The sequence below is a fragment of the Lasioglossum baleicum genome, chromosome 5, assembly GCF_051020765.1.
Source record: "Lasioglossum baleicum chromosome 5, iyLasBale1, whole genome shotgun sequence".
Lineage (NCBI taxonomy): Eukaryota > Metazoa > Arthropoda > Insecta > Hymenoptera > Halictidae > Lasioglossum > Lasioglossum baleicum.
Window position 1 is genome coordinate 9909224 of NC_134933.1, and position 19290 is coordinate 9928513.

Below are 19290 nucleotides of genomic sequence, written 5' to 3' on the forward strand. Positions count from 1 at the left end.
TCAGGCTACTGTCGGCCCCCATCGGGATAAAAAGGGAAACGCTAACGGCTCCGGCATCTATATCATCTTTATTCCCCGGTTCGCCGCGCTATAGCGCACACACATCGCTGATTTTTTCTCTCTCGATCGCGACACACAGCGAGCTTCGTCAAGATCCTGGCCGAAACTCATATTTTTATTAGAGATCGTGGTTTTGAACGTGTATTCACGTGCACGTACTTTAGTGCGTGTCGTTTTAAGTACACGTGTACTAATTTTTATGCCTAAATTATTCGGATAAATTGCACTATTATCATTGCGGATCTTTACGCAAACGGGGGGTTGAATAAAGATGCTCTTATTAATTTTAAATAACTTCTTTAACCCTCTTCGCTGCATAGTGTATCATATCTGATACAGTTAACAAATCTGGTATATAGTAAACTAAGAATGTGTTTTACACATTTTATCTCATTTGAAAAAATGTTGTTTTAATTTTTTAGAATATTTTCCCTTGAATAAAAGACAAAAACTGACCTTCTTTCAATTTTTTCATCCCTATTAAAAAAAAAAATCATGCAGTGAAGGGTTAATGTTTTTGTGGACAACTAATGAGATTATTGCAGATTTTTACGTCCTTGGATGATCACAGATGAATTTACATATAAAGCATAAAAATAATCATTGAATATATCGTATATTTGGGTTTTTAACGTAAGGGTTAAAATGACACGCAACAGTTTTTGTGTACACTTCGAGATCTGTTTAACAAAATACTGTGAGTGAATTTTTCAGTAAATTCTTCTTAAAATTGGTTGTAAACTTGCATCATTGCAGAATTAAATGGAATACGACACGAGCAAAAAACGGTGGGGAGCAACTTCATTTGGCGAAGTCTGCAGAACCGAGGAGCCCGGACCCTTTTATCCGTACAACGAAATATATTGCGAATATATCGGGAACGTAGGGCCCGGGCCGACGGGGCGCGTCGCGAATCGCGATTCGCGGCGAGAATTAATCGCCGCCATTAGGCTCGGGCCTCCGCCACGGGGAATTCGAATATTTGCATGCAAAATGAAACGATTACATTGAGGAACGATAGGGGATCCTTTCTGCGCGGGAGGCGGTTCGATTACGCCTTCATTGAATCCCCAGGTTGAGCAACGAGTTTGCTATCCAACCCGGTCGCATTAACTTTTATGATTCCACAATTAGGCGCGCGCAAACTTCCACGGGCTTCAGCCTCGCAAAGATCGCTTCAGGAGAGAAAGAGAGAAAGGGACAAGCTTATATTGTGATACCGTGGACATCGATCGAGATTGTGAAATAAGATTTTCGAGCTACAGTGAGAATTTATGATCCCCAGAAAACGGAGATAATTAACCCGCGACTAACGTTTATGCAGATATAAGCGGTTTCATGGGAAACAGGCACTGTGTACACGTATTAACGTAAGTGGGTTCATTAAAATTTCGTGTGTAATTCGTACGGGGAAATTAAGAATTGATTTAAACAATTTCGGGGAAACTGCGGGAGTCCCGGAGTTAAATTGAATCTTTGTACGGTTATTGCTCGTAAAGGCTTCGCAGAGATTTAACAAAGTTAATGATATTGTATCGTTTATGACACTTTGTTCGTAAGTAGAGGGAAACCGGTCGGGAGTTCGTTTCGGGTAATTGCCTCGGATGCCGGACGTGGCAATTATGGGAAAGTTAGGTTTAAAAATCATGTTTAAATACGCTCCTGGAGGTATGGTTAAATTGAACGTGCCAAGACTTAAATGTTGCTCTATACAACTTATTATACCAGGCTTATTTAAACATACAACAAAGTACAAGCTTCAATCACCATTTTTGCGTTACGCTTCTGTAGGGATTTTTATGAAAGTTGTTTATTAAATGTGTCTTCTGTTTGTTAACGCGCGCTGCCTTCACTGTCATGACAACAACCGTAGATTATAAACTATTATAACTATTACATATTGTAAATCTCAGAAAATGTAAAACTTAGTACTCTTTCTAGAAACATTTTTTCAATCCCCTCAGAACTAAATGGAAATCTCAGAATATGTAAAACTTAGTATTCTTTCTAGAAAAATTTCTTCAACCCCCTCCCCCTAAATTAAACTAGACTGTTTCCAGGTGAATTGCTGTTACTCGATTAACATGCAAAACTTTTTTTTACAATTACCGAATCGCACAGACACGTGATCGATTTATCAGTTTACTTATCAATTTATCATCGTGTCACTGCCCTTCCCAGGATCTATCAAGTTGAACATCCACGACGATAGCGATCGTCGTTGGTTTTTAACAATATCGCTGCAGAAACGTGTAGCTTGATGTATCACTCATCCCGACGATTGATAATTATTTAAAACGAATCGCGTGACTTGTCTCCGGGAGAATTGAAACACGGTCGTTCGAAGGCCGCGCGCGGGTCTCGCCACGTGGTGTAATCGCGCGTAACACGTGTCATCGGCATGGCAGTGGATTTCCGCGTGCAAGAACCCGGTTGACGAGCGAATCCCACGATTCGCGGATACGGGAGCGGCTTCCCCTTGGGACTGACTCCGGGAACAAGCTTTCCTAGAAACGACTGTGCTCTCGTGTAAGTGGTCCGGGGGTTTAGGGTCCAGATCCACTCTTTCGGCTCTGCGAAATGCGACCACCAATTACGAAACGTTTTGCCAACGGTGCTACACAGCCGGCAACATCGGCCGCCTCGCACACACTAGTCTCTGTGTATTCAAATATCTAAATATTCAAATATTTAAACGACTCGAACGATTTTTATATTGCACGATAAATGTCCGCACACACTATAGTTACTATTAGACACAGCCGATCTTTATATAAAATAAAAAATTTCTACCTGAATTGCAACAAACTGGAGTGACATAGAAATTAATTGTTTCACAGGTTGAACATAATATAGAAGTGTTTTTGAACTCGTCTAATGTTTTTAACGTTTTGAATTGCACCTACTCATTTTTGTCATAAATGCATAAAATCCGCTGTCAAATAATGTTACAGCCATTTTTCTGTTTAATGATTAACTTCTTCGCTGTTTAATGACAGTTTATGTATTGTCAGTACAATAGCTTGTACTTCAGCGACGATGACCACGATGGATTATTTGCAGTGCCACTTTCGGCACGCCTACAACTTTTGACCCGGGTCCCCGCCACCATGGGCCGGACCCGTAAAAACTGTCCAGGCTGGTTTCTTTTCGGAAGCACGGATCGTTCGGGTTTGATGGAGTCCATAAAGCGGACAGTCTCAGCCGAGAGAACTAAACGCGCGTCGCCGGCGGTCGCGTGAGAGATGACTTCCTGATAGGTTGAAATTAAGCTATTAATTATCCTAACCGGCCTCGGGCTACCGGCGCGCGCTTTTCCCTCATGAATCCCAGTCACAGGAATTACACACGCCATTCGGATGATTCTCCTTTCATTACGGTTCGAGTATCACTGTGCCTCTTCCCCGTATAGTTAGCTGCCCCGGCAATATTTCCAGAACGACACGGAAATAGTCGACGTTCGAACCAGATCCCGCGATCCGTTCCGTAAATAGTAGTCGTTTGCGTTCTGTGCTTCCAGCGTGGAATGCGTGTAATAAGTAGCCGGAGATTAGAGGCTCCCATCGCTTTCCGATTGTGATGCTGAGCGGCGCCTTTTTTCGAACAATATTTCAAGCTGGAGTCGCTGGTATCTTCATTGCTACTCGATTCGACGCGATCGTAAATTAGGACACGTATCGTGAGAGCGTCTCCGGGAGAATCCTCGTAGAACATATTTTCTTTTCAAGAAACCACGAATCGGTTCTTGTCGAAAGTTTTACCGTAATTTGTATCACTCGAGGAATTTGTACTAATTTTTTGATTGGGAAATGCGAGTATCTGGTATCTTCATTGCTACTCTATTCGACGCGATCGTAAATTAGGACCACGTATCGTGAGAGCGTCTCTGGGAGTCCTCGTAGAACATATTTTCCTTTCAAGAAACCACGAGTCGGTTCTTGTCGAAATTTTTACCGTAATTTGTATCGCACTCGAGGAATTTGTACTAATTTTTTGATTGGGAAATGTGTGTGAGCCTTGAACACTCCAAATTGCTGCCCATTAGAGGGATACACCAACAAAAAAATGATTAGTAAATTTTTTACGTTCAGTAACACCTTGACTTTACTTTCACGTGTGTTTGTCATCCAAAATGAAAATGAATCATGTTTGATTTGATTTTTGTTGTACGTTGAACGTTCTAAGTCAGGTTCCGTCGTTGATGGGGGAGGATCTGGAGTGTTCAAGGTTCGCAGGTCTGGCGACGGGTTCAAGAGTTTGCTGAACAATCGAATAGGCTACGAATGGGTGTGTTTGGGCCGCAGACGGGTGGGCCCGGATCGCGGAGGCGGAAAGGCGCGTGGGCGTCGCGACGGATGCGAATTGCCCGCACCAGATTCCGACGATACATCTTAATTTCGCTGGCCTGCCGAAAGCGAGCGGCCCTCGTGTCAGATTCGCGGAAGAATTTCGCCTTTAACCGGTCGATTAGATAATCGACGACACGCACACCACCACCACCACCAACAACCGAGATCCTGTCAGTTAAATAATCGGCCACGTGGGAGGCATCTCGTGTCGGGATTGAGTTTTTAATTTAAGCATCAAGGGATCGGGTCCGCTTTTTGCACCACGAACTTTAGCCCACCGACAGCAGTATCTGGGTCAATTTTGACCCACTTTGAATTAGCACAATACTTGAGAAAGGTTGTCCACAAAAACAATTAATAAATTCGTGAATCTACTTTCAAATAAAATTGAATTCAATTTCCTTAATGTGAGAACGACTACTTGATAAATTCGTGAATTCTACTTTGCATTGAAAATCCTTAATATGAGAATGACTAGTTAATCAAATCTTTATTTTGACCCACTTTGAATTAGCAGAATATTTGAGAGAGGCTGTCCACAAAAACATTTAATAAATTGATGAATGTACTTTCAAATAAAATTGCATTGAAAGTCCTTAATATGAGAACGACTCTATTATTATTAATGACTCTATTATTAATAATATCTCTATTTTGACCCACTTTAAATTACATTTCATAAAACATTTCATTAAGGATCCATAATATGAGAACGACTACTTGATAACATGTCTATTTTCAGACAAAATCATTTATATATTGGAAACACACTGTAAACATTTATCGATGTCGGAGCATTTCTAAAAATGTTCCGCGCACATTTGTTGAACGAGACGGGATCTCCGTTTAAGCACAGCTTTGGTCTTAAAAATAAACGGTCGGAACAGCATAACAACCGGAAACAGCTCGCGTCCCGTGGCGAGAAGTGCACGTGTCATCGTCCAATTCGCGCGTCGTGATTTTTGCACGTAGCGGGCGCTCGCGCGCGTGGATCGCGATTAATAGGGCGATCAACGTGATGCTTCGTGACGGATTTAAGAGCGGACGAGTTTAAAAAAGGGGGGCCCCCCTGAGGGGCCTTACGTCACGACAAGATTTTTATTCTCATTTTGATCTCCGTGCTCCGTGACCAATCGTCGCGTGACGGTGTCCCCGCACAAAGAAACCATAAATAACGCGGCGAATTTAAACGCGACGCTGTCGCAGCCAGCTGAAATCCTTCCTGGAACGAACTCTGTCTACCAATTGTTTAATTAGCACTAATGTACGGAAGTGAATTAACGTCGCAATTATTTACATCCTAACACGCCGACTTAACTGTTCTGCAAAATGGTAAAAAGGTAATTGCACGATGTTGCTGCTAGCTTTTCTAATCTGTTAGAATTGTACATTAATCAGTAAAATTGATGTCAATGATCGTTTTATTATATTAAAAAGTTAAAATGCAAAAAGGTGTAGCATTCTGTTTCAAAGAAGCTTAAGCTTAAAGGAGTCGTAAATTATTTCAAACAATTTCCAGCTGTTTTTCAAATTTAATTATTCAAAGACTATTGCGTAGCTGTCACTGAATAATGTGTCAAAATAATATATTAAAATTGCTACGAACCGTGAACGGTTGCGGAATGTTTTTTTTTTCGTTATCGTGTTGAATTAATCAGGAAATTAATTTACTGTGTTAATAATTCAGACATAGCGAAAAAGAAACGGCAGAACGGTGTGCTAAATAAAAGTCCGCGGAAACCGTACGCTCGTCGGTCCGGCTCGTTGTTACATCATGGAAGTAATGTCACAAAATGATGATTGATGCGCGGCGTTAATCTCTTCCACGGCAACACGAAAGATAAATCTTGATAGCGATTTCATGTAAATGCGATTCATGCAAATTGCCCCGGGGCAACGCGCAGACGATCTCGGGGACAACATAAAGGATCCAGGATGTCTTTAAATTCTGCAATTCATAAATCCCTTGGACTCCGTGGCCGGAAACCCATTTTGGCGATCGTTCTCTTTTACGGAGGGAATTGATACTCGTGGGGAAATGACCGAATCGATACTTCGCTAAATATTCGCTTTTTAAAAGAGGTTATAAATCCATGAACAGGAAAATTGATGTCCTTAGAAAAATAAGTGGATCAATATTCTGGTAAATATTTACCAAAACATTTTCTAAATTCTCACGCTGCACCAACAAATTCTTCAATTTTTCGAAAAACGTTAGAAATCGATGAACAGGAAAATTGATGTCCACTGAAAAATAAATGGACCAATGTTCTAGTAAATATTCACCAAAAATATTTTCTAAATTTTCACGTTGCACCAACAAATTCTTCAATTTTTCAATGGATTCAAAAAAATGTTACAAATCGATGAACAGGAAAATTGATGTCCACTGAAAAATAAATGGATCAATATTCTGCTAAATATTCAATATTCGCTGTCTCTAAAAATTTTGAAAAATTATGGTAAGTGTTCATAAGGTTCCTGACGGGTTTGGGAGGGTACAAACGGGTTCACAGGGAGTGTAAAATCATTTTGAGACTCTGAGGAGTCGAATTCGACGGAATGGTGGTTCGATTTTACGACGACCAATACAAGAGCTTGCGTACACGGGGTACGTAGGCGCGGATACGTGCCTGGCCGATCCCCCATACGTTATATTAACACATTAGGCCCGCTCGCGTGCCAAAACCCCGTAAGCCGTAAGTAACAATAAGTAAGGGCCCCCCTCTCGACGATCGCGAGATGAGGATCGAGGAAGAGGGGGTCTCGAGGGAGAGTTCCGAACGCCGGACACGATATACACGATGTGTACCCGCTCGTTCCCCGTTCCCCGTTTCCCCGTGCCCTGTTCTTCCGTTTTGGGGAACGACACGCGTCACGCCACACAACGGGCCACTTTCCTCTTCTGGATTCGGCGTGGCTGTTGTTTCGAGGTAATTTCTTGGAAACCCAAGCGTTTCAGCAGTGTTCAACCACTCTGCAGTATTTTAAATATTGTTAAAGAAGCGCAATAATATTATGGTGCATTAATTTCCAGATACAGAATCATTTTTTGTGCCAGAAATTAAGGAAGAAATTATTTATTGTTGTCTACTTTGAATTTAACGTTTTTGATCCTCTTTTTAGAGGTGGACACTATTGTAGACAGTTTGAAAGAAACGTGATTTTTGTATGATTTATGGAGTAGAGTTTAGAAGAATGTTACTGCGCTGAAATAGCAAAGCGCAGATTAGGGTACTTGGTGCTCCACCTAGCGTTGCCGAAGAGAATACCTGCTTTTAACCTGTTCCATTCCACCATTAAACCTTTCTCGATTTAATATACATGCTAAATGTAAGTCAAATCTATAATTTGTACGATTAACTCTCAATTAACTACGACCTCCAAAATTGATGTACACTGTTAAGAGAATAGAAAACAAGAACATAAAACAGCCACGAAGAAAAGGCTACACAAAAAGAAAATTGTACTGTAAATAAAAAGGAGAACGCCTGTAAAATCTGTAAACTCATTAAATCCATAAACTAAATCCTGCAGAAGGACGTGACGATGCGAGCAGTCACTAAATCGTGAGATCGCCAATAAACTCAGATTTAATCGCGACTCGAGCAACAATGTTCGAAACGGTTTCACGCGAGCGAACGTGTCTCGAAGCATGCGGCGAGGAATTATCGTGTTTTGAATTATGCTCGTTGCATCCGATGCAGCCGGCAGAGACGCACCTGCCGTCGATTCCCTAGGGCCTAGGGAATCATCCTCTTCCTTAAACGTTTACATCAACTGTCTTCTCCCAGCTGACGCTGACAACAAACCTGCATCCAATCACAAGATTTTTAATGAAAACGAAGGAAGCTACGTTTTAAATTTCGAGAGAAAATTTTTGTTAGGAATTAAAGAAGTAATATTCTAAATTTTCGCTGGTGTGGTTACGAGGAATGGTGTTTGTGCACGCGACAGAAAAACGCCAGTTGAGAACCGCTTTGACCACACGCACACTCCTCGGTGGCTCCAATTAAGCGGGCAACATTAATTTCAACCACCCGGTCCGACCCCGCAGTTATCTCCTTCTCTCCTGCACCCGTCGTTTAGTCGACCCTCTCTATACACTCTCTCTCCTTCTGAAGAAAGTCCTCTCCTCGTTTCTCCATTGCACTCGCTTCCACTCTCCTTCCGCACGCACACACGCGAGCTACTTTGTGCACGGTCACGTGTGCATTTTTGTCTTTGCGCGGCCGGCCGCGCGCTGATACTTTAATGTAATAATGTTGCGTAATACCGCCGCTTCGTACACCATCGTGCCGCGGCAAGAGGTTAGGTTCATTTGACTCGCAGGTGAGGATTAAAACGCTGCACAATTGCGGCTGATGCAGCGCGTCCCGGTGCCCGTATGCACATTTATGAATTTTGAGAACTTTAAAATCAGCAGATTATGGAAGTTTTAAAATTTTGAAATTTTTGAGATATCAGAGCTTCAGGAATTACAAATTTAAGAGCAGTCCAAACTTAAAAATTTGCTCATTCGGGGGCTCTAACAGTTCAAAATTTTCGGATTTAACAGCTCTCGCAACATCCAAATCTGATAACTTTGGAACTTCGAAAGTTTAAAAATATGAAAATTTAGGGCTCCGAAAGCTTAAAAATTCACAAATTTAAGGGCCCTGAAAGCTTAAAAATGTTCAAGTTTAGGGGCTTCGAAAGCTTAAAACTTCACAAATTTAGGGGCTCCGAAAGCTTAAAATTTACAAATTTAGGGGAACTGGAAGCTTAAAAATTCACAAATATAAGGTCTCTTAATGCTTAAAAATTTGCAAATTTAGGGGCCCCGAAAGCTTAAAAATTTGCAAATTTAGGGGAACTAGAAGCTTAAAAATTCACAAATATAAGGGCTCTCAATGCTTAAAAATTTGCAAATTAGGGGCTCTAAAAGCTTGAAGATCTTCAAATTTTAGGGGATCTGGAAGCTTAAAAATTCACAAATATAGGGGCTCTGAATGATTAAAAATTTGCAAATTTAGGGGCTGTAATAGCTGAAAAATTTGCAAATTGGGGCCTCTAAAAGCTTAGAAATTTCCAAAAGGGGCTCTGGAAGCTTAAAATTTGGAGGTTTCAGACCTCTCATCGGAGCATCGAAATCTGCTAAATTCAATATTTGGAGGGCTTTAAAATTTGCAATATTAGTAGCTTTGAAAGCTTTAAAATTTGAGAACATGGCAGATTGGTAAATGGAATATTTGTTTCCGTTTTCCCTCCGGCGGAAGAGACACACTGGCGCGTTTCGTGAAGCGTGTGGCACCGTGGAAGGAAGGAAGGAAGGAAGGAAGGAAGTCTATCCGGCAAAGTAAACCACTTCTGCCAGTGTGTACAGAAGCTGGTCTCGAAGGCCGGAGACGAATTAGCACGCGCTGAAAATCCCGAGGAATTAGCGAGAAGTCCGACCGAGGGAAGAGGAGCAGAAAAACATTGAGAAAACCGGAATGAGACGTGACGAGGCGGGGAATACGGGAATGGAAACAAATACGGGGACCCTTCGTTTTGCTGATGGATAAATATAGAAGTTTCGTTGGAACAACAAACGCTGTTCTCGCGGAGGAACACGCGCAACAAACGGACACCTGGAAAGGACTCCCGGGAAAAATCGCGCCGGCAGAAACAATCCTCTAGTTCTTTTGTCAACGGGATCGTTTCCCGTGAAACATTGAGTCGAACAAACGAGAGGAGACGCATGAACAAATTGGCGTAAAAGACCACTTGGTTTTTGCGCTGATTAGCTCCTCCATTCAAACCGATTCCGCGGAGCAAACCTCTGCGCCGGGAAAGATGCGTCTTGCACGAACTCGAATAGAAAAAGGTGACTGCGGGATTCAGGTTAAACGAGAGAAACACGAATCCGAGTGTCTAGTTTTAATATAGGTCCGTTTAGGCGAACCTGTCGTGAGACAACGCTCTTTTCATGCCGAGAATGCGTTTGTCAGGGACTCTTCGCGGTTACAATGAAAAAATTCAACTCCACTGGGACAGCATTCATGTGTTATGGGAATTGCTTTTTTACGTTTGATGTTAATGGACTGAAATTGTCCTTTGTTCTGTTTTTGGCGTAACTGAAGTCTGAGATTAACTGAGATTAGCTTCAGGTTTGTTAACGTTTGACCTGCGAATCGAGGACTCTCGGTTCATCTAGATGCAACGATCTTTAGTTCTTTGATCTCGTCGGAGGTTGCTTTCGATGTAATTAATCCGGGGAGTAGAAAAGAGTTCGCTTTAATTAGACCAATCAATTAGGTAAAGATCATGTCGCTGATATGTCTGAAACAAATCCAGTTTTCGAACTTTTTATAGTTAATCTAGAAGCTGGAAAAAAGTTCACACTAACTGGACTAATCGGTGGAATGGAGAAGTGAACAAATAAAGTTAATGCATGCTTTTACATCAATTTAGGATTGCGGAATGGAAATTTATGCAGGCGATAAAGCCTATTACTGATATTTACGTTTGATGGAGAAATATTTTGTTACCTGTGTTGGGAAATATGAAATTAATCGTCAATAAATGGTTACTTACTCGAGCGATATTGAATGTTTCTACGAGGGAAAAAATCTGTAGCTGTACACATATATGTACATGTAAATGCGTAGGAACGTGTGGAATGATCAATAATCATAACTAGATTGCGGAACTTCGTGAATTTATAGGTTATAAAATCACAAGAAAATTCTGGAGGCATAAAGTTTAATAGCATTAGGTCGTAAATTAAGACTTCGCGATTTTCGCTGTGTTTCTTGTTGCGAGAATGGATACTATACATACGTATACAAAATAATTTCTAGCGAATTATTTAATTTCTGAACAGAAGGTTCTGAAAAATTTTTAAGTACCTATACTTGTCACTCGTACTCTTTAATTTAAGATTAATATTGTTATACATATGTAACAATGAATATAAGGTATTCTTTCACATTTTGCAACTTCAAATTTAAGGTTCGAATGGACAGGGAGACGATCACTTTTTATGGTACGGGCTTATGGACGAATGTCCCTTTAAATTTCGTTTAACTCGAGGCACGCACACGATTTTATTCTGTCTCATAGACACGATCGGGTGGATTGTAGTAGTAGGCTTTTGTCTTTTCGTATAACTCCACACAATCAAATTTTGCAAAAACTTTATCAACTTATATCTCAATAACTATTTGTTTGCGACACATGGCTTCTTTCAAACTTGTTCTCGTCTGGATGAGCGGAAGATGTTGATGTAAAAAATACTTCGACAACAATTTTCTTTGATATAAACAATTTGGCCGCAAGTTTCTCGTACAAACGTCCACCGATCCTGAGGTGTAGATTCACCCCTAGAACGGATGACCATTACTTTTTATACACCGTGTACATAGAGCGATCGAACGAAACAATTGCGAAACAATTTGCGAAACAATTCCCCACCTAATTCGCCGAGTCCCGCGATAAATCACCATTGAAAGGGTTACCATAATCCCCGATCGAAACGTCATTCGTCGTGAGAAGTGAGCAACCGGCAGCAATTCGGCCGGATGCTTGGGAAAATTGGAAGGGTTGCTGGGACTGTTAGGGGGCTGAGACGTACTGGGAGGTCGAAAGGGGGAATGTCACGTTACCTCCAAGACAGAGTGACGTTTCTAATGCGAAACTGAGGAATTAGAACAGTCGCACTGTCTAATGAGATACTAATTGCGCCGCATTCCCATAGTATTGACCCGACGGTGGATCAAGATAAGCCCGGCTTCTCTTGGCTTCGAGGGAAAGTGAAACGCGAGAAATAGATTCGCGAGACTCGAAAACGATCGGGGCCACGACCGTGTGCGATCACTCAGTGATCTATCGATCGCGACGAACGGGGAGCATCGTCGATAGAAATACTTGGCCAACGTGTGCTGCTATCCTGGTTTCGCAATTCCATGGGAAAAATTACATTGAATAGACGTTCTTCAGAAACATTCGTAAAAAATGTTTATAACAGTCCATAATGTAGTATATTACCATTTACATCATAACTAGACAGCGGATTTTATGCATTTATGGCAAAAATGAGTAAATGTAATTTAAAACAGTAAAAACATTGGAAGAATTTAAGAATGCTGTTATATTATCTTCAGCATATTAAATACAATATATTACGAAGGAAAATAAATTTCTACTTCACTCCAGTTTGTTGCAATTCGAGTACAAATTTTTTATTTTGCATAAAGATCCACAGTCAAATCATACTTATAGTGTGCAGCCATTTATCATGCAATATAAAAATCGTTCAAGTTGTTCAAATATTTTTTAATCGACATAATTATAAAAGTTTATAATGTAATAACGAGTCATTTAATCATTTTCTAATCAACATGGTGTCTCCATTTTCAAAAGAGCCATTTGTACTTGCAAAAAGATAACAAGCTCGTTCCCAATGTAAATACCTCTTAGTCCTAATCATAATTTCACGCGAGCAACTCAATCAAAGGCCGTATCAGGGTAAATCACAGCAGCTGTACACGCTGGGAATGATTTTTATTTCTGCAGCAGCAATCGCGCTCGTAAATCAGACGATTTATTAAACGCACGATCCGACGAAAGTGATGTTAACCGACCGGTTGCGCGAGCCTCTTTTGCCATAGATCCTTCGGAGATGGAAGAAACTATTAATTCGTGGCATTGTTAATTAACCAGAGATACTAATGGGGCCCGGCGGATTCGCGTGCAAACACGATAAATCACGTTTCGCGCGATGCCAAGGCCGCGTCCGCGACGATCTTCTCAGACATTTTAATGAAAACGTTGGAAAGAATCGCGCGAAACCATCTCGCCGTTGCTAGAAACCATCTCCGTACTCATCGAACCAGCGCAGAGCTTAATTACAGACACATTACGCCGACGATACTAATAGCAAAACGAGCCACGCGCTGTCGAGATCAACGCAACCAGAGATTTCCCTTCGACAAACAACGCAAAACGACAGAACAATCGTGTTCCTCTACTGAAATCATTCTAATGAATGGATTCGAGCTCCGGGAACTCTTAAATATTCAGACACTCTAATCGCGCATTAGGCTAAATGGTCTTCCCGTGTTACCTTTAATATCGCGTTTGTATTACGGCCGCCATGAATAAATATCACGATGCTTCATGCATTTATGCCGTTCGACGATTTGTACAACGGAAAGGAAACGTTCACGTTACATTAGGCTGCGGAACTCGTGTCTGACCAGTGGCGGCCGCCGTGGCTTGTTCTACTGATCTCTTTCCGCGATGAACGGCTGCATGAATTTTAGTAGATTCGTTTCATGTTTCATATAATACGATTGTTATGATTATTATTTGAAGCAGGAGTAAAATAAAAATTGATTTCATCCCTTAATGACTTTTAAAGATCCGCAGTCTAGTTATTAATAAATTGTCGAGTACATCACGATGCTAATAGTAGGGAACATAAACTTCGATTAATTGCGAAGTGGCTCATTTTGGTATGAAACGTTCTGTCCGACCGTTGCGAAGATTTTCAGCGTGTTTCACATTTTTTAAAATATATTGACGTAATTCGACGATGAATTTACGCAATGGAATTCATAAAAAAAAAAGTATCCTTTCGATGTGGACAGCATGTTAACTATGGAACACGAGACGTTCACTTCCTTTCGCTGTCCGGTTGGCAAAATCGCTGGGGGACATGTTCCTGATCAGCGGAAAGTTGCGCATTAATCGCACATTGTTTTCCCGTGGGCCGACCCAATTATCAGGATTCTTTTATTGTTTTACGCGATCGGGCCCGATCTTAAATGGTACCTCGGTCCCATGGGTACCGGAGTTTCTAAATCATAGTGCGTATCATGCGGATACCGGCGATCACGAGGTAAACCGTGCAACGGATATTAATAACCATCATCGATAGCGATTACGGTTCCCCATGAATAACTGCCGATTCCAAGCGTCTCGCTGGCTGATACCTGTTCCCACGAGAGATCGAGAACGTCCTTTCCAGCAATCTACGGAATCATCGATCCCGACCGGGCGCCCCGGCCAAATGCTCGGATGACATTTTAAATTGCCTGCGATTTAACGATCAGGTGAACCCACTCATGCATCCGGCAAATGAAATTAAGTATCCGATCGTTAAAGATCAGCTGAACAGTTCTGCCAACGAGACGGGCTCAAATTAGAATCGCTCTACGAGATTTTTCATATGGCGGACAGGCTAATGGTTGTGCGAACTATGATTTGTAATCTGCGAAGACACGAGCGTCAAATTTAAATGTCGACGTGGACGAAGTTGGAAGGATGATCGTAAGACAATGAAGTTAATGGGATGCTAGATTGTATACAAGTAGTGTTCATTTTTAACAAATTTCCAGTTAATTCTATCAGTCGTGCAAATTAGTTTCATTTTGCTGGTCATTGTCCTGCTAACAGTACTGAAGGAAGATACACATTTTCATTTGTATTACGAATATTTATTTTTATTATTATTAGATTCCAGTACTTTGTAATAGAAAATTCTTCACTACTCTCTAATGCACCTGTTTAACAATATTTGATCGGATATATTTGATTAGAACAGATATGCAAATTAGTTTGGGGCCATCAAGATGTTGCTTCGGTTTCATTTTGCTGGTGAAGGACAATCGTCCTGCTAACAGTATTGAAGGAGGATACACATTTTCATTTGTATTATCAATATTTATTTTTATTATTATTCGATTCCAGTACCTCGTAATAGACGAAGAAAATTGTTCCTCTGTGTTTGTATAATAATTCAGGATTATTAGAGGAATATAGAGACAGTAATGTCTTGGAAAGAATAATAGAGTATTGTTCACTATTCTCTGACGCATCTGTTTAAGAAGATGGAAAAAACTGAAGGTTTTTATCATTTGCATTTGATCAGAGCAGACACTTCTGAACAGAACCCGTGAGAAGAGCATCTACACTGACAGAAAATAATTTCCTGTGCTCGGAAAATTTGTTAACTCGCCTGTTTCCGCGGATAAAAAGTTTCACAAGAAAAATCGGGAATTTGCCTGCAATAAACTAGCACAGACGCAAAGCAGAATCTCCTATCCGGCGGCATCCACGTCGCAAAAAAGTTCTCGCAGCGATTACAATGAGCGCGAATTCCAAGGGGGAAGAGCAGCTCCCGCTTTTTTTCCGAGATAATTGTCAGGGATAATTGCAGCCTTTTAAAGTCAAAAGTAGGCTTAATAAGCGTTCCTAATGATTAATTCATTTGTACGATGTGGCAGAACGGTTTTGCCGGTAGAACAAGCAAACTGGCAGTCGTTACTATGATAATCGGCCTTGCGGCCCCGCGGAGTGGTCTGTTAATTGCAGATTGATCAATTAACTCCGCGATCGTGAATCTAATTGTCGCGTAATTTCGCGTGGTGGATGGCTGACGTTTACACGTGTCGCCCGGCCGTTTAAACGCGGCTTGTAATCATTACGAGACACGCGATAGACACTAACCGGCTGTCGTTCAGCACTTTCCGCGAATCTCCGCGGTTTCCCCGCAGAAAACCGACGATCCGTTACGGGATATGGGTCAACGAGGAAATATGGCCGATAGGTCAGCAATGTTCGGTAACCTTTTCTTGTTCGGAATAAATCAGACGGCGAGACAACGATGCTCTCTTGCTAGCCGGCGTGATTAAACGTTAGTCACTCGGCCGAGAGGTATAAAGGATGCTTCGAGCAAATAAATTGGCGTTTTTGTTCCGTCGAAGAAGATACTCGCGTTAGAATTCTATACGTGGTGTGCCAGTTCATTTTAAAAATATTTCAAGGTGACCTATAATACTTCCTCCAAGGCCATTCAAGGTCATTTAGTGGCGTTCCTCTAGAAAAGATAGCCCTTCAAATTAAATTCATTTTTGGTCGCACAATTCGGTCGAAATCTTCTCTTCTGCTGAACAAAAAATTCACGAACGTTTCACCTGATAGCACGCAGGACTGTGAATTTTTTCAGAATTTTCCTTCCTCCGCATGAGGATGAAATAATTAAAATTACGAGTGATATATTCTTCGCTATTTCATCTCTGCTGGCGCAGTGATAAATTCTCGCACTTCGCAGTAAAATGAAGTCCGATGAACTAGAAGAGCTCGGACAGCCTTAAAGACAGAGCTCGTTAACAATGATAACATCGACCTAGTCAGTATAGTTAAAGTCGGAGCGCAACGGAGCGGGGCGGCAATGTTTCATTCTTAAGCAAACTGCACAAGGCTGCAGCTGACTGGCAATTGCTACGATGTAACCGTATCTGTGTCAGCCGAAAGCAAATCACAGAGTGGAACACGAAGACTGAACACACTCGGTGTTCCGAACGGAGAGAGGCCAAGTTCTGGGGTTAATAAGCAAGCGAGAAACGATGCTGCTGCTGCTTATCGTCCTACGTCGTCCGTTGCCATTTAACCGGCAACAATATAAGTTAGGCTGCGCACACGGTCGCGTTAAAAATAGATAGCATCATTGGAATCGATTGGCCCGCGGTCGTGCACTCGGACTGTTGATCTTTTCGTCGCTGACGATGATATTCATCGCTCCCGTGGCGAGATAACAAAGATACCAGATAACAGACGGTTGTATCTCGGTACCCGCGGCGAACACGATCCACGGTGTCCTACATTGTTACTATTGCCGTGAGCGGCGAAATGACTTGTTCTCGTTATTAATTATTACATTAAAACGCCGATCTTATCGGAACCGATCGGCCCGATCGTCGCGATTATCGTTGCTACACATCTGATCCGATACCGATACTCGAACTCGTGTTTCTGCTATTCTGATCGCCGAGACGATCCGCAAACATTTATTTGTTTTATTGTGTGGGGCTTGTTATCGTCAGACTGCGGATCTCTTTGCAAAATAGAAATTTTAAAATAGATATATCTTTAATCTTCAAGTATTTTAATGTTTCTCCTGTTGCTCTAATTTCTACTACGAATGTATAATTTATAACAGATTACTGCTCAAAACTGGCAGCAGTTGCTCTCCAGCAACTCAATGGAACGTTCGGTTTGCGATCCACGGTAGCCAGGCGTCGCCGCGACATTCCGCGAATCGATTTCCGTATTCCGGGAACATTTCCTCGTGAACCACGGTTCGCATGATGTAAAATCCACTCGACTTCTTGCTTAATACGCATTTAATCGGTCTCCGCGATGTTTCCGACGGGCAGAAAAAAGTCATAAACACGGGGGACCGATGACGGTGGGCAATCGAAAGCGAGCGCACACCGGAAGAACCGGTCGGTGGTAGAACCAGAAATGAAGTCATTAATCGTCTTTTCGAGTAATATATTACTTACGAATTTCCATTTCTCATTATTCTCCGCGAGAGGCGTCTGCCCACACGTTCAAACGGCCAGGTCGTTTCCGCGGGGAACGATTGAAATCGCTCTTTTCTTAGACGAATGTTTCGCGATCATCGTGACAGCTCGAGCAGGTTTAGACTGCACGGATTTTACGAACTTATGACAAATATGAGTAGGTGCAATTTGAAACAGTGGGCGGATGGAAAGAATTTTGGACACTAAAAATTGCTGTTTCATTATTCACGATATTGTTTGCATTATTAACACTAAACCTACCAAGCTCAAACATATAAAAGTGAAACACCTCATAAAATTGAGAGGATTGAAGTTACTTAAAGTCTTTGTACGCTTTTCATTATGTGCTTAAATAAAGAAGTCAATTAAGGAATTTCCTACGAAAGCGTTTTTATAATTTCAATAACTATGGATCAGTAAACCAGTCGATTTGACCGTGGTAGGTTTAAGGTTAAATATGTTGGTATCTAATCGATAGACTGCGGATTTTATGCATTTATGACAAAAATGGGCACGTGCAATTTAAAGTAGTGGACGAATTACAAATATTTAAGGACATCAGTGTATTAATTTCAGCTTAATAAGAGACAATTAAAAGAAAAAAGAATTTTCTATTTGGCTCCTGTGTCTTGCAATCAATGCAAACATTTTTTATTTTGCATGGAGATCCGCAGTCTACTAATCAATTACAAAATGTTTACGTATTGTATGCGGCATTATGAAATGGAAGAAATCATATAGAATGGAATTATTTCAGGTCGGAAGAAATGTTTAATTTTGGAGTTAAAACAGCTGTTAGTTGTAGGCTATTGAAATGTTTGCGGTTTGGGGAGGGCACCTGCGAAAGGCAGCATATGATAAAGCGTCGGAACATGGAAAAATCGTTCGAATAACCGTGTTTTACTGAATGCCGACCATTCCTGTGATAGTCAATCGAGAGAAGGAAGAGAAAGAGAAAGAGAACCGGCGCGACCGCGCCTTAATGGAAACGAGCTAACGACCCGTGGAAACGTAAACGCAGTCACGTACTCGCGGGTAACGATCGACGAGTGACCAATCAATGGTCATTATTTATGGTTATGGGTATGGCTACAGGCCACGGCTACTTTTCGTACGATTCCGTGGGCCCCAAGAAACACCTTAACAAGTGCCCTGGAAAAATGTGAGCGGCGTTCCGGTAATCAGCGCGCACCAATGAAATCCGCGTCGCGATTCCCAGTTTGCGATCTTTCTCTCTCTCCCTCTCTCTTTATCTCTCTCTCTCTCGCGAAATTCTCTCCGAGGACTGTCCCACGGTCACACGATGCTCCGGGCCGCGTTATTGTCGCTCGAGGATTCGGAACGCGGGTGCTTTTTGTCCAGGAATTTCGATGGATCCCGAACTCCGCCGGATATTTCGCTCGAAGGGGAAAGGAATCTGGCCAGGCCGAATGCGATCAACCACTATGAACCTCTCCGGAGGACGTTATCGATCAGACCTTTTTGCCAACCGCGGATCCCCACGCGATTATGTGCCCGGTTTTCTGCGGGTCCATGCTTCTCAGAGT

The 19290-nt window shown here is 41.7% G+C and overlaps 1 protein-coding gene across 1 annotated transcript in view; it reads left to right on the top strand.

Moving 5' to 3' along the window:
- LOC143208630 (uncharacterized) overlaps positions 1-19290 on the top strand; it is a 97991-nt gene that overhangs the window by 68924 nt on the left and 9777 nt on the right. The window lies entirely within an intron of this gene.